At 40.2% G+C, this 16,563-nt stretch overlaps 1 protein-coding gene across 20 annotated transcripts in view; it reads right to left on the bottom strand.

Annotated features, from left to right (window-relative positions):
- The window catches only part of LOC138743274 (lymphoid enhancer-binding factor 1-like), a 216,965-nt gene that overhangs the window by 53,399 nt on the left and 147,003 nt on the right, over positions 1-16,563 (bottom strand). The window lies entirely within an intron of this gene.

Genomic DNA, 16,563 nt, shown 5'->3' with positions numbered 1-16,563 from the left:
GGTATCTAAGTTTGCTGATAACACTAAATTGAGTGGAAAAGCAAATTTTGCAGAGGATATGAAGAAGTGGAAGAGAGATGTAGATAGGTTAATTGAGTAGGTAACAGTTTGACAGATGGAGTACAATGTTGATAAATGTGAGGTTACCAAGGAGCTGATTGTGGACTTTAGGAAGGGAAAACCAGAGCTGTATGATCCAGTGATCATTGGGAGATCAAAGGTGGAGAGGGTGAGCAAATTTAAAATCCTGGGAATCACTGCCTTGGAGGACATTTACTGGACCCTACATGCTAATGGCATAATGAAGAAAGCACGTCAGCGCCTCTATTTCCTCAGGAGTTTGTGAAGGTTTGTTATGACATCAGAAACTCTGCAAACTTCTACAGATGTGTGGTGGAAAGTGTGCTGACAGCTGCATTATGGCCTGGAACGGGAGTACCAATATCTCTGAGCGCAAAGCCTTGGAAAAGGTAGTGGACACAGCACAGTTCATCACAGGCAAAACTCTCACCACCATCAAGAAAATCTATGTGGAAGGCTGCCATTAGAGAGCAGCAGCAATCATCAAGGATCCACACCGCACCGCTCTGTTCTCGCTGCTGCCATCAGCAAAGAGGTACAGGTGCCACAATAATCACATCACCAGGTTCAGGAAGAGTTGCTACCCCTCCACTACCAGATTCCTAAACAACAGTCTCAGTCAGAGACTCATTTAAGGACTCTTACTTTACACATTATTTATTAATAAATAGTTTTTTTCTTCTATATTGTACAGTCAATTTGGTTACATTTCTTTCTTGTTTATGTTTCTCTCTTTTGCACATGTATCTTTTTTCTTGTGAACAGTTTACACTTACTGATAAGTAGAATTCTACCTTGCCCGCAGGAAAATAATCTCACGTACATCATGTGTGTACTCTGACAATTAATTTGAGCTTTGAACTTTGATTAATAAAGAAAGTTTTAGCCTTGCATCTTTAGAATAGGTGATGAGACAGAAACTGAATCTTGGAACATTTGTAAACTCTTCAATGGAAGCAGAGATAAAACCAGAAGTTGCTTGCAATATTCAGCACAGCAGACATCATCTGAAGAGACTGTCAAAAATGCTTTGTCAGAACTCAGAAAGTGAGAAAGAGTCATTGACGTGACAGGCTGATTCTGTTTCACTCCCATGGAAGCGGCCTGTAACAAATTCTGGGTGTTTCTGGCAAATTCTATTTGTTTAATATTTCCAACAACTGGAGTTTTATCGCTTCAATCAGTGGAAGCTGAGACTGCTTCAAAATAATCTAGTACTGATTTACAGAATGTCCTCTTGCAGATCCAGTAAAACCTTGACATTTGGTAATATTCTAATTGTGTTGAGAACACTTATTAGGTAAACCAAAATTGGTGTTACATGGAACTAATCGTGTTATCAATGGTTTCCAGGTAAAACCACACAAGTCACTTCTGGTCATGGTCCAAATTACCAATCTGTCATCTCCCCTTGATCATCCACGATGTTGATCAAAGTTCCATGTACAGTAAAACCCCTGTTGTCTGGAATTCATACAACCAGTAGCCTCAAACAACTGGAAAAAATATCGTGGAATATAAAAAGCTACAAAAGTTTAAAATTGACATACCTTCACCAATCTTGCAACACACAATCTCAAGCAACCAGAAAATTCACTTATCTGGCATCTACCAATCCCCATCAGTGCCAGATACTGGGGTGGTGGGGGGTTTAGTGTATCTTCAAAACCTTCCCAATGTAAATTGCATGATGTGCATGACTGTGTGAGTTTGGGTAAGCATGGCTGTGTTTGTGCTGGTATGTGTGTTAGTGTGGTTGTCATTGTGTGAAAGAAATGTCAGCAATAAGAGCAATATTTGCAGTGCCATTGAAGATGACCGTGATACATCTAGTGACCATGATATTTTTCTGGCATTACTCTATGTACATGGGTTGTTCCTTCTGTTATTAATTACTTCACTGGAACTTCAATCTCTCTTTCAGGGAAGCTTTGGATTCCCACCAGACCCCCCTCCTTCTAATGTTGTCATACTGTTTATTACTGACTAAACACAATACGTTGGAGGAACTCAGTGGGAGAAAAAGAAGAATGGACGTTTTGGGTTGGAACCCTTCATCAAGACTTGGAATACAGAGAGACAAGTGGTGGGAGCAGTGGTAAATTGGAACCCATGCAGGTACCAACTAGAGAGAGTGTGATACTGAATCTCCTATTGGGGACCAAAACAGGAGAGGTGACAGAGTACGTGTAAGGGAATATTATGGGTTCACCGATCATAATGCCATTAATACCAAGTTAATTATGGAGAAGGTCTGGGCCTTGGGTTGAGATTCTAAATTGGAGAAAGGCCAATTCTGAGGAAACGAGAAAGGATCTAGAATGTGAGGATTGGGATAAATTGTTTTTGGGCAAGGAAGTGTGAGGTAAATGGATGACCTTCAAAGGTGAAATTTTTAGAGTACAGAGTTTGATGCTGTCAGGATTAAAGGCAAGGGAGGGAAAATGAGCAGTGAGCTCATGGAGCCTATGCAGATTAAAGAGGAGGAAGTTCTTGCTGTCTGAAAGCAAATGAGGATGGATAATTCCCCAGGGCCTGACCAGATATTTCCTCGATCCTTAAGGGAGGCTAGTGTAGAAATTGCAGGTGCTCTGGCAGAAATATTTAAAATGTCCTTAGACATGGGTGTGGTGCCAGAGAATTGGAGGGTAGCTCATGTTATTCTCTTGTTTTTTTTTAAAAAAGTTTTGAAAAGTAACCCTGAAAATTATAGGCTAGTGAGCCTGCAGTCAGTAGTTGGTAAATTATTGGAAGGTTTACTAAGAAATTGGATATATAATTACTTAGATAGCCAGTAGCTGATTGGGATAGTCAACATGGCTTTCTGCGTGGTAGATTGTGTTTAACCAATCTTAGTTTTTTGAGGAGGTTACCAGGAAAGATGGTGAAGAAACGGCTGTGGATGTTGTCTATGTGGACTTTAGTAAGGCCTTTAGTAAGGACGTTAGTCAGGAAGGTTCAGATGCAAGTTATTCATGGTGAAGTCGTGAATTGGATTCGACAATGGCTAGATGGGAGAAGCCAGAGAGTAGTGGTGGATGATAGCTTCTCAGACTGGAGGCCTGTGACTAGGGATGTGCCTCAGGGATCGGTGCTGGGACCATTGTTGTTTGTCATCTCTATCAATGATCTGGATGATTATGTGGTAAATTGGATCAGCAGGTTTTCAGATGACACTAAGATTAGAGGTTTTGTGGACAGTGAAGAAAGTTTTCAAAGCTTGCAGTGGGATCTGGACCAACTGGAAAAATGGGCTTAAGAATGGTGGATGAAATTCAATGCAGACAAAGCGAGTTGTTGCTTTTTGGAAGGACCAACCAAGGAAAGGCGTACATGATAAATAGTAGGGCACTGAGGAGTGCAGTAGAACAGTGGATCTGGGAATACTGGTAACAGGTGGATAGGGTTTTAAAGAGAACTTTTGGCATCTTGGGGCCTTCATGAATCAAAAAATTGAGTACAAGAGTTGGGATGTTATGTTAAAGTTGTATAGGACATTAGTGAGGCCAAATTTGGAGTATTGTGTCCAGTTTTAGTCACCTAACTACAAGAAAGATATCAATAAGAAAAGTAGAGTGCAGAGAAGATTTATGAAGATTTTTGCCTGGACTTCAGGAACTGAGTTGTAGGGAAAAGTTAAACAGGTCTTTCCTGGAGTGCAGGGGAGATTTGGTTGAGGTATTTATAACTGAGGGGGATAGACAGAGTAAATGTAGATAGGGTTTTTCCACTGAGGGTAGGTGTGATTTAAAAAAAAAACCTGATGGCATGGGTTCAGAGTGAAAGGGGAAAAGTTTAGGGGGAACTTCTCTACACAGAGTGGTGGGAGTGTGGAATGAGCTGCCAGCTGAAGTAGTGAATGTGGGCTGAATTTTAGCATTCTAGAAGAATTTGGACAGGTACATGGAGAGGAGAGGTATGGAGGGCTATGGATTGGGTGCAGGTCAGTGGGACTATGAAAAAAATGGTTTGGCACAGTCCAGAAGGGCTGAAGGGACCTGTTTCTGGGCTGTAATGTTATGATTCTATGGTTCTAAAGGTCTTATTACTATACCAATTTCCCTGTAACCTGTTTTCCCATTAATTCCTGCCATTGCTCCTTCCGCATGAGTTAATAACATGCATTGAACCCCAGTACATCTGACTTTATACTATGAACACAAGATTCAACAAGTGAAAAAAATGAAGGGCTGGATGCACTTTGCGTCAGCTCCTCAGCTAATTAGTTGGGATTAAAATATCAAAACAATGGTTTTGCAATGTAATAAAGTCATTTTTTTTATTGAGACACTTAACTGCATTGACAGCAGATATGAAGTCAAAAGCTGCTGACTGTGAAGGGATTATAGCTTTGAAACCAGCCATATGAATTAATTTAGAATGCCTACAGCCATAGAAGAAAAGCCATTATGGGATATCATTAAAATATTTTTGTCAGGTTGGTTCAGTGATGATAGGCTTGGGCTCACAATCAAGACTAATATCTCAGTGCAAGGAAGAGGGAATATGATGCTGTTAGAGGTGATTTAGAAATCAAAGGATTGTTAAATTCTTTAGTGGGTGTGAATAATACTATGCCAATGAAGAACAGATAAATTATCCATATATACTGCCAAACATTTATCCCTTAACCAACATACAAATATAAATTTGACTGTTATTTCACTGTTCGATGCACCTGGCAAGTTTCCTAAATTATAACAATCAGTACATTTCAAAGGTACTTCATTACCTCTTGAGGAATTTGAGATGTCCTGTAGATTATCTCCACTCTCTTGGAGTTCATTGGAGGTCAGGTACAGCAAAGGAACGGGAAAGATTGAGGGGAGTATTGGGCTGGGGACAGACAGCAGTCGAGATCACAGTTACTTCCCAAATGGAACAGGTGGAAGGGGGAGTCAAATTTCTGCAGGCAGCTAAATTTTCAAAGAATGTCCCACTGGCATGAAGCTGATAAGTGGCAAGTGTAATCTGTGTCACTAACGTGCCAGGCAATGGTCATCTTCAAAAGAAGAGACTCTTACCACCTAACCTTGACTTCCAGTGGCATTTCCACTGCCAAGATCCCCATCCCCATCATCATTCTGGGAGCCATTATGATCAGAATCTCAACTGAATTAACTATCTAAATAAAGTAACTGCAAGAGTAGCTCAAATTCTTGAAGTACACACTGTAATCCATAGCCTGTGGATAGAGAAAATCATTCAAGACATTTGTCAAAACCTCCAAGAAAATGTTTAACATCCATACTGATGTGGGAATTCTGGACCAATGACCACTTAAAGTAGAGCCAAAGCATTCAGGATGGCTTTTAGAACTTTGCTTGGGAGCAGACTGAAACCTAGAAGAAATAGTGGAAGCAGAGGTAAACCTCCCAAATTGCTCACTTATACTTCAAGCATCCCCAACCACACCTGTGGCCATGTTATGTCTCTGTGTTACTTGGAAGGCTTCTTAAATAACTTGGAGATGCAAGATTCAAATAATAAAAGAGATTTCACTTGCTGATCCCTTCCACCATCTCAGGAAACTGTTCACACACCCCTATTTACATATACATTCACCCCCATGGTAGTTTACTACAGTGAGAAAGGTGCATTCTTACATCGGAACAAAATAGATCACATTATCTTGACTACATAGCAACTGCTAATTCCACATTGCTCTCATCAGCTTTCTCGAAATTCACAGAATCAGGTGGGAAGCAAGACCTCTCCAATTGCACAAAGGGGAGAAGGAAAAATGCAAGTCTTTCTTTCAAAGTAAACCTGCTTCATTCCAGTGATTGTCTCTTTAGATAAAAATGATTCACTGCTCAATTTATAGAGACTAGTGAAATTCAACTGTTCCAACAGCTTCCACTTGACCCAATAAGGGTGGTCATATTGCACAGTTTGACAGAAAAATATCACATAGCACATTTCTCATTCTTTACTGGGGTTAGTTAGCCCTGCACTGTTTCAAGTACTGTAGATTGTACTAATCCTTCTTGTAGTTAGGTGACAACAATGCATTGGAGATCTCTAAAATCTATTGCACCAATCATTGCTTACTCCTTCAGATACTCTGGTGGGTATCAGGAAGCTCACAAAATACAAATAATCCAGGATTGTGGAAAGCTGATGAGGATTAGAGTCTATTTTTGTGGCAGGTGGGAGTGCCTATTGAGTTGGCATGTCAGAATTCTACAAAATTACAGATTTCCTGTCAAGATTATTGGACATTAACTGAAAGGATGGCACTTTTAGTGACATTATTAATTACTTATGCAGACTTGGCCTCTGATTACCTGATATCAATTCAGGTCAAGTTTATTGCCATCTGATTTGCACAACTACTACCTGATGAAACAGTGTTCTTCAGTCCTTGGTGCAAAACATACAGACACATAACTAGACATAACACACAGACAGACAAACAATACATATGCAGGACAAGTATACCTATATACACATAAATAAATACTGTCTCACGAATATGAGTCTCGGATGGATAGTTAGTGTGAGCAGTTCCTCTGGCCCTTCAGCGTTCTCACAGCCCGTGGGAAGAAGCTGCTCCACAGCCTGGTGGGCCTGGCTCTGATACTCCTGTATCTCTTTCTTGACGGGAGCAGCTGAAAGATGCTGTATGAGGGGTGGAAGGGGTCCTCAATGATTTTGCATGTCCTCTTCAGACAATTATCCCATGTTGATGGAGGTAGTGGGGGGTGGGGGGGGAACAGAAGGGAGACTCCAGTGATCCTCTCTGGTACTCTTATGGTTCTGTGGATTGACCTCTGATCTATTTCTCTGCAGCAACCGTATTATATGAGTTTTAATGCTATGAAAAATTGAAAATCTAAAAAAAAAATTCAGTAACTAGGTCAAGTACTTGCCACAAAAGTAATTGTCAAGACTGGACAATTCTCTGTGCTTATTCAGTGTCCGGAGATAAAAGAGAAGGTTGCCCTAATGCGGTCACAAGTGAAACATAGTTTCCTGTTTGTCTGAAGAGGCGGCGAGGAAGCAAACCCACAGCTACTCACTGTGCGATGCTCTGGAATAGTCACATTCATAAAATTCCAGCAGAATCAACACCAAAAATTAATTTGGCTCCAATTTTAAGATACATCATAATATTTTTGGTTCTGTTTGATTTCATATTCTACTTTTCGAAGGTTTTAAATTTAATATCCCATGGAAATATTGCTAAAATGGCAGGCTAATAATGGGGGAATGAATGTGCATTAATCAAGAGGCCTGTTTTGCACTGGAAGGTGTGAAGTCATTGGAGTTGCATTCATCCAGCCAAGTAGATGTTTCCCATTTTGCTCCTGACTTGTAAATGACGGAAAGACTTCAGTGTATCAGGAAAAGACTGACTCCTGCGCGACACGCAATGTCTAACCTGCTCTTGTCAGCATAGTATTTATGTATGTGGGTGGTGCATTATGTTTTCACTAGACGTTGATACAAACTGATGGTAACAGAGGAGATGGAGGTGGTATTACCAATGAACAAGAGGCACAGAGGTCTTTTTAGAGATATTCCTTGAGTTTCACTTGCCAATCATGTTTGGCCAAAGGGTTGGTCAAGGAAACCAGGTGATTCCAAACAGAATAAGAAGGATTGAATATTATTTGGCAGCGCTTTTTACATCTTTCATCACTGTTGATCACCGAGGCTTAACCATGAGTAATAATTATTTGCACAGGATTGGTCCTGTGGCTGTCATACAACATCCATGGCAGAAAATGGAGTCCTGCTCCCTTATCAGTTCTAAGTCGATTGTTTTCCTTTGTTAATGGAGCACCATCTTCTTGAAATTGCTTGACAAAATTCTTGCCTTCAAACATACAATGAAAAATGTTCTTATTTCACACTTATAATGACGCAGGGAAAGTACGTTGGGTTTCAGAAGAGTGATTCCATCCGTCCCATCCCCATTTCTCTTTATTCCCCTGTGCCCCTTCAACAGAATTTCACATGCACAAAGAGTTGCTGGAGGACCTCTCTTACACTTATCCATCAGCTTTCCATCAAGTTATTTTGTCATTACCCAACTTTAAGAAAACATTTCCCATAGTAACCTAGCATATTTTGGAAATGTGATAGTAAACTGGAACACCCTCGAAAATCTTCCACTGCACAGAGACACCTTGCAAACTGCACGCAGGTAGGGGCCCAGATCAGGATCAAACTGGGACCCTGGGGCTGTGAGGTAGGAGCACTAACCGCTGTGTCACCACGGACTGACTATTCATCAATTTGATGCAAGCCCCGATTGTCTCCATTCTCTTTTCTAGGGGATTTATTCCCTTCCAGTCAATTGATTTATTCATCATTTATTTTTTCACTAATTCTAATTTTTTTGCTCATCAATGACTCCAGTACTGACTAACAAATAATATTATTTATTAATATATATAAAAATAACCAATAAAGAAATGCTGCACGCTTCTGTGTTTTCATCTGTTAATCCAGACACAAAATATTTGTTTAATTTCTCTGCCACCACAGGGATGTGATGTTGAGGCTTTATAAGGCACTGGGTGAGGCTTCACTTGGAGTATGGAGTACAGTTTTGGGCTCCTTATTTTAAAAGGATGTGCTGGCATTACCGAAGGTTCAGAGAAGATTCACAGAAGAAGACGAGCACCTAATGAGACAAATACAGCTTCTTCCCCTCTGCCGTCAGATTTCTGAATGGACAATGAACCACAGACACAACCTCACTTTCACCTATTTATTTTTGAAATATAATTTACAGCAATATTTGCTCTATGATGTTGTCGCAAAACAACAAATTTCATGACATGTTCATGACAATAAATTCTGATTCTAATCATTCCTGGAATGAATGGATAAGCATGTGAGGAATGTTTGATGGCTTTTGGACTGGACTCCTTGGAGTTTAGAAGCATGAGGGGGGAACCTCATATAAGCATTTCAAATTTGAAAGGCCTGGGCAGAGTAGATGTGGCAAAGCTGTTTCCCATGGTAGAGAAGTTGAGGACAACTTCAGGATTGAATGATGCCCATTTAAAACAGAGATGTGGAGGAATTTCTTTAGTTAGAGAGTGATGAATCTCTGGAATTTGCTGCCAAGAGCAGCTGTGGAGACCAAGTCATTGGGTCTATTTAAGGCAGAGCTTGATAGATATCTGAATAGTCAGGGTATCCAAGGTTATGGGGAGAAGGAAGGGGAGTAGAGCTGAGTGAGAGAATGGATCAGCTCGTGATGGACTGGCTGTGTGGACTTGATGAGCCGAATGGACCATTTCTGCTGCTATATATTATGGCCCAATTGGTGAATAAAGAAACAGACTGTAAGGAACCAACAATAAATTTTTGCCAATTAATTATTTTTTGCATATTTGTTAAAGGACTTACAGATTATTTGTATGTCTCTTTCCAAGCAACATTCAGATTCTACTTATAATTCCCTTATGATTGGCTTGGTCCATCCTTGTGCAATTCTCAATTTTTCTCCAGTCCTCAGTTTTAGGCCATGCTTTGTACTTTCCCCTTTGATCTAATGCTTCCTTTAACTTTGATTGATGGCCACGACAAGGCCACATTATCAGTGAGGTTTCTTTGTTTTAAAAGAATACATAATTACTGATATAGATTCATGTAATATTTATATATGAATATGCATATTGCATGTACACAATATATTATTTGTAAACGGTGTAGTTATATATGCATTGGATTTAATACATGATTAAAACCATTCAAAGGAGGGAACTAGAACTAGTTATTCTGCTGAGAAGTGAAAAAAATACAAAAGAAAAATTTATTGAAGAAGGAAATAAAACTAACACTGGGAATCACGAGTTTTATTATGAACAAAAGAGGAAATGTAAGAAATCAAAATAATCTGTACCTAACAATTTGGCTTGAAGGAGTTTAAGAACGGTAATCAGGGAACAATCTGCATTTTGACTTAAATATCCTAATCCAAAATCTTTTCAAACACCCGATGTCTTTGATCCAGCGATTTACCATCACTTTCCTGCACTTTACCTGCCTTCCTTGCTTCTACATTCCATTATGACAAAATCCTTCTCCATTTCTCTATAAACATGTAAGTCTGTTTCACCTTTTCTTGGTAAACTCTTTCCATTCAGTAGCTGTATTGAAAGGAAGATGAGTTTTTCCACTCTATTGAGCACCCCTTCTTGGAGTCATTACTCTCTTTATCACTTCAATCTTTATTTTGTTAGTCACTCTATGATTTTTCCATGTAATTTATATCTCTAGAGCTAAATCAATATCTAACTTGGGAGTTTGCAGACATTTGGTATGACACCAGAAACCCTGACAAATTTCTACAGAGATGTAGTGCGGAATCATGGCCTGGTATGGCAACTCCAATACCCCTAAGCATAAAGCCCTCCAAAAGGTGGTGGACACAGCTCAGGACATCACAGGTAAAATTCTCCCCATTATTGAGAACATCTACAGGGAACACTGCCATCAGAGGGCAGTAGCAATCATCAAAGACCCACAACACCCAGTACATGCTCTGTTCTCACTGCTGCCATCAGGAAAAGAGGTGTAGGTGCCACAAGACTCACACCACTAGGTACAGAAACAGCTGCTACCCCTCCACCATCAGACTCCTCAACAACAAACTTAATCAAGGATTCATTTAAGGACTCTTACTTGTGCATTTCATTGATTTTCTTTTTGTTCTCTCTGTATTGCAGTTTGTTGACTTTCATTATGTTTACAGTTCTTGTTTGTTTACATGTTTACACTGTGCACAATTTATTTTTTGCACTACCAGTTAGTGGCAATTCTACTGCACCTGCAGGAAAAGGGATCTCAGGGCTGTATGTGATGCCATGTGTGTATTCACAAGAAATCTGAAATCTAGTTTGTTTTGTGTCTGAGGTGTTTTTAATAGGATCTTGTTAATATAAAACTGTCTGATAATCTTTAACTTAACACATATGGTTTGAATAGCTTTCAGTACATAGAAATATCAAATTGCAGTGTGTTTAAACAAAATTGTTAAAAGGGAGCAACCATTTTAATCATTGCTCAGATCTTAATGAGCTAAGATCATTACCACTGTTGATAACATTTGAGCAGCAATTTGCAGGGAGAAATTAGCGATAAAAGTTACTACATTTTATATTTTTGATCTGAAACTAAAACAAAAAGTTCAGGCTCATAATGTAATCTGGGAACTGCAGATGATGTAAATCAATAGGAAGGGAGTAGGTGTATTTTAAAACCATTAGGTTGAGGTTGTAGCTGGCGAGAAAAATTGTCCTCACCAATGTGGTGAGGTCTCAGGGAAAGGAAGAGCTTTTGAGCATGAACTTTAATTACAGCACAGTTGGGAGAAACAGAACTTGTAATAATTTTACCTGATGTCAAACACAGGCATAATGCAACTGATTGTACAGTAGTTCCCAGGTAAATGTAATCACAACCAGATCCTATCAGAACAAAAACTCTTTCTTCACTCAAGATCTATTGCTTAATTTTCAGCTTAACCTTTTCTAGCTTCTATTCCATTGACATCAGCAGACCACTGATAATTCGCACAAGGCCATTCTTGATGTGGGAACGAGATTTTCTAATACAGGGTCATTCCTGGATCACAAGTGTGAATGGTCAGGGAGATGAAACATGAAAGTTGGCAAATGCTGAGATTGTAGCTAAAATGCACAGAAATGCTGAAGAAACTCTGCAGGCCTCACTGCGTCCATGGGAGGTAAAAATAAATTATCTGAGGCCTGAAATGTCCCTGCTTCCATCAGATTTCTGAATAATCAATGAACCAAAGACACTGCTTTACTTTTCATGCACTAATATTGTTTTATTTTTTATAGTAATGTTGTAAGATGGTTATAATATGAATGTTTACACTGTGATGCTGTCGCAAAACACCGAATTTCATGACAATAAATCCTGATTCTGATTTTGATTCTTCAATGTATAAGCAAAAAACAGGAAGGCATCTGAATAAAGACTGGCAGAGAGAGGAGTCCATCAGCCAAAAGGTGTTAATTGGATATGATAAGGTGAGAATTGATTTTGGCTCTGGGAAAGGAGACAGAGGGAAAAGAGAGAGAGAAAATGAATCAGAGTTGGGAGAAAGGAATGGAGAAGAAATGGGGGGGGGGGGGGGGGCTTAATGGAAATCAGAAAAGTTGATGTTAATGCTGTCCAGTTGAAGATGCCCAGACAGAAGATTCGTGAGTAGTTTCAGTCTGGCAGTGCATGAGACCACGGACAGACAAGGGAACGGGATGGGGAATTGAAATGGGTGGCCACTGGGAGATCCACACTCTTGCGGCAGACAGAGCTGAGGTGCTCAACAAAGTGATCTCCCAATCTGCTTCCACCTGTCTCACCGATGTAGAGGAGACCACAGTGGGAGCACCAGATGCAGTAGGTGACCCCTGCAGATTTACAAGTAAAAGGTTGCTTCACTTGGAAGGACGGTAAGGGAGATAGCTCACTCTGGCTCAGTGGCATCATTAATATCAAGCTTTCTCAGCATTCACAAATCAGTTCCTTCTGATAATCTGTAAATAAAACTGCCATTTTCTTCCTCCAGCTATTTTAAAATTTATTGTTCCCACACATACATAGGGATTTCTGAAACTGTTGAGGAAAACAGAAAGTAAGAAGTTACTGAAAATACTGATACATGTTGATGTTGCTAATCAAGTAGCTTTAATATCAGATCACCCATTGAACTAATTTTGAATCAACCAGAGAATAATGAAACAAATAATTGTTCTAAACCTTTTAGAAGTATCATATCACACTGTCACCTGAAGACCAATTGGATGCCAGCCCACCACTGTTTGGAAATGACTGCTCTCTCACTGTCACTAACCATATACTGTACATGTTTTTGCCAACAGCTCCGCTTTGTATCGCTCCATCATCAGCGATCTCTGGTGTGGTTTAGCATCACTCGATCTGTGGGATAACCTTAGCAGCAATTAGTGGTGAGGCCGAATGAGTCATCTCACTTTCAAGCTACCCACACTGAGGAACCCATAATTTTGAAAACAGCACAAAGACCAAATGGGCCCACTCTCTATGGAGCTCTCAGTTCTCTTATCAAATAAAAAAATCTATACTCTAACCACTCCATAGCTGCCCAATTTACAGCTTTTAACCCTTTGAATCCACTTGCATGATATTTGAGATGCTGCCTGTCAGGGTGAGAAGAAGTCAAAGTGGTTCAGCTTTCTCTCTTTCACTTTTAAAACACTCTCTCTCTCTTATTGCCATATTCACCATGCTACCGTCCCTCTGTGCTTTCCCATGGGCAGGACCAATTTTAGACAGAAGCACGAAACTGCACGGGGGAAGCATCAAATGCTATTCAGTCATACTTGCACTTTTCCTGGTCAGGGTCGCGACTGGACAAGTCTACACGCCTGCACCGCATCAGATGAGAATGTAAACAAACAACAGTAAACGCAATGCATTTAGTTGAAACACAGGTCGTTTTAGAATGGCCAGCAAAACTTGCTCCGGTATCTTCTTTGATGTTGTCTCTGTTCCAGAAATCTCCATGTTCTTCCTTTATTACATTCTGGGATGTATGAGAATATATCATCACCTTAGTACTGCACATAATTTAATATTTTTAAATAAACTAAGACCATAATATAAGGGAATTACAAAGTGCTTTTTCTTTTTACTGCGCGTTGTTGTTTGTCCTTGTTCGTTGCTTTTTGTGGATTTGCATTATGAATATATTATTCAATGAATAGGGTTATAAGAAGACACAAAGACTGATTTGCATTTGTAAAGGAACTTTTATAAAGTGAAGATGACCAAATTGCAGTATTTTGTAAGAGTATTTTGAAATGTTATTAACATGGAGGCCAATTTGAAAAGGCTTCACAAAATGACGATCCTACTTTGTCTTCTGTTTAATTACATTGGTTGAATTAGAACATATTACATTACAACACATTATAGGCCTTTTGGCCCACAATGTTGTGCCTACCTACTCTATGTTATATAAATCTACTCAACAAACTAAACCTTCCCTTCCTTATAAACTCTCTATTTTTCTTTCATCCATGTGCCCGTCTAAGTCTTTTAAATGCCCCTATTGTACCAGCCTCCACCATCACCCCTGGGCAGTGCATTCCAGGCACCCACTATTCGCTAAGTAAAAAAGTTACCCCTAACATCTCCCCTAAACTTTCCACCTTTTACGGATGTCCTCTGGTGTATGGGTACTCTTGCCCTGGGTAAACAGTGCTGGCTGTCCACCTATCTATTGCCTCTCTTGTAGACCTCTATTAAGTCCAATCTCATCCTTTGCTCCCAAGAGAAAAATGCTCTGTTAACCTTGTCTCACAATCTCTAAACCAGGCAACATCCTGGTAAATCACCTCTGCACCCTCTCCAAACCTTTCGCATCCTTCCTGCAATGTGGCGACCAGAACCACACAAAAGCCTGAGTGTGGCCTATTCAGAGTTTAACAGAGCTGCAACATTACCTCTTGACTCTTGAATTCAGTCCTCCGACTAATGAAAGCCAGCAAACCTTGGACAATCATTACATTGCTAATAAATAACATTCGGATGCTGGAAAAATTTCCTGACTTTCTTCAAAGAAGTAACTTGCACGATATTTCTGCTGAGGAAGGAGGCTCAGTTCTAAAAAAATAACATCTCAAACAGTGTAGCACCTCTTTAAAACAATACAATTTCCTTGGACATTTCCTTCAAATATTTCAAATGGCCTCAGACCCACAATCTACTGATCCAGCACTCAGCATATTTTACTTTAAGTATGTCAGGAATTGCACATTAGAAATTATAGCTATGTTGGTATTTAAGAACCAATATTTACATTTTAAGTAGTATGGATAAAACAATGATCTGCAAAGTTTCTTTCAGCTGGAGCACTAAGTCTAGAAATTCAGTGGTTTGCAAATTAATTATGGAATGGCAATTTCTGCCCATTTTGTGCCACCCCAAAAAGTTGACCAGACATTTCTTGAGTCACGCTCTGCATCTGACATGACTTCATGTGGTCATTCTCAGGCTATGCATATCCTGAGCCAATACCCCACTGTCAAATCCCATGCTTACCATTTATCATTTGGCCCCATCTTTTCCACTGCATCAAGCCTCCATCCCAACTCTTCTGGTCCCAATGGCTCCAGTGCACCAATCTCTCATGGTGCTTTTTCACTGACTCCACCCACTGACCCCTTTCCTGAGTCCTCCAGCCCATTACTGGCCCCAGTGCTGATCACTAAACCGATCTACAATAACCTAACAGGCGCTGAGGTTGCCTCAGGCTGCCAGCCCTCTCTCCCCCACTTTCAAACCCCAGTCCTGGCTTTCAACTCCGATGGCTAATGTTCCTAGCTGCGTTCTGCAGTGCACTAAGGAATGAGTGCAATGCTAGTTCAGTGACATCTGAAGCCTTGGGTAGGAGATATGCAGAAGGCTTTATAACTGCAGGCAGTCTGGGTGCGTCACACAACTATTGGCAAGTAGGGTAAACCATCAAACTAATTTCTAAGCCAATGGATCTTTCAGCACTTCTGTTCATGGTACGATATTGGTTCTGTCCTGTTCGTGATTGTCCAGCACACACAGAATACACCATTTTGAAAAGGGTTAAAAGCTACTTAATCTATGATGTTGCTGAAGAGGATGAAAATCTCTGAGCTGTTCAAACTAATATGGAACTTTTTGTGTTGATGAATTTAATCACCAAAAAAACACAGTGGCAGCAAAGATCATAGCACAAAATTAAAAAAGAAAATTTGGCCTGTTATGAGATAAGACTGCGCCTATCTTCGTGGAAGAACAAACAGAAACTTGGTGGAAATTTTTGAGATTCAAGGGGAGAGCAAGACCAAATGGAAGAAGTTGGTTTTAGTTGAAGTATAGTACTAGAGACATTGGTGAGACAGAACTGATCAACAATCCATATTCTAGAGCACTGAAAGCATTGGCAATAGAGATAGTGAATACCTTTTGTAGCTTGATGGTGGCAAATGTGCTCTGCTAGTTAGAAAATGGGAGGGAAAGAAAAAAAACAGGGAAATATAGCTGGCAGGGTCAATTCTGGAATCTATAACAAAACTCTTGGAATAGAACAATTGGTTTGAGCTGACTCACCATGGATTTTTGAAAGGGAAATCATGTTTGAGTAATCTATTTCAGGAAAGCAGAGGACTGGTGCAGGGGAGATTACCAGACATGGAGGAGTTCACCCCCATTTGAGAAGGAGAAGCACAGATGATCTACAAGATGGTTACCAAGGCAGCGGACCAGTGAGGCTGAAGAACACACAGGTCTGATCATGGCCTGATTGTGACTTGAGGCAAGGAAACCACGTAGGCTGCAGGTGACTGCGGACAAGGGACTCACACCAGGCTGCGGACTGCTGGAGAGTGGCTTGAGACAGGCTGAAAGGAGACCAGGTAGCATAACTGAGATGCGAGAGGGTGCCAAGGGTTCTGGAGGCTTCCTGATCGT

This window comes from Narcine bancroftii, chromosome 9 (genome assembly GCF_036971445.1).
Source record: "Narcine bancroftii isolate sNarBan1 chromosome 9, sNarBan1.hap1, whole genome shotgun sequence".
Taxonomy (NCBI): Eukaryota; Metazoa; Chordata; class Chondrichthyes; order Torpediniformes; family Narcinidae; genus Narcine; species Narcine bancroftii.
The sequence above is the reverse complement of the archived record's forward strand: the minus strand, read 5'-3'. Positions and strand labels throughout refer to the sequence as shown.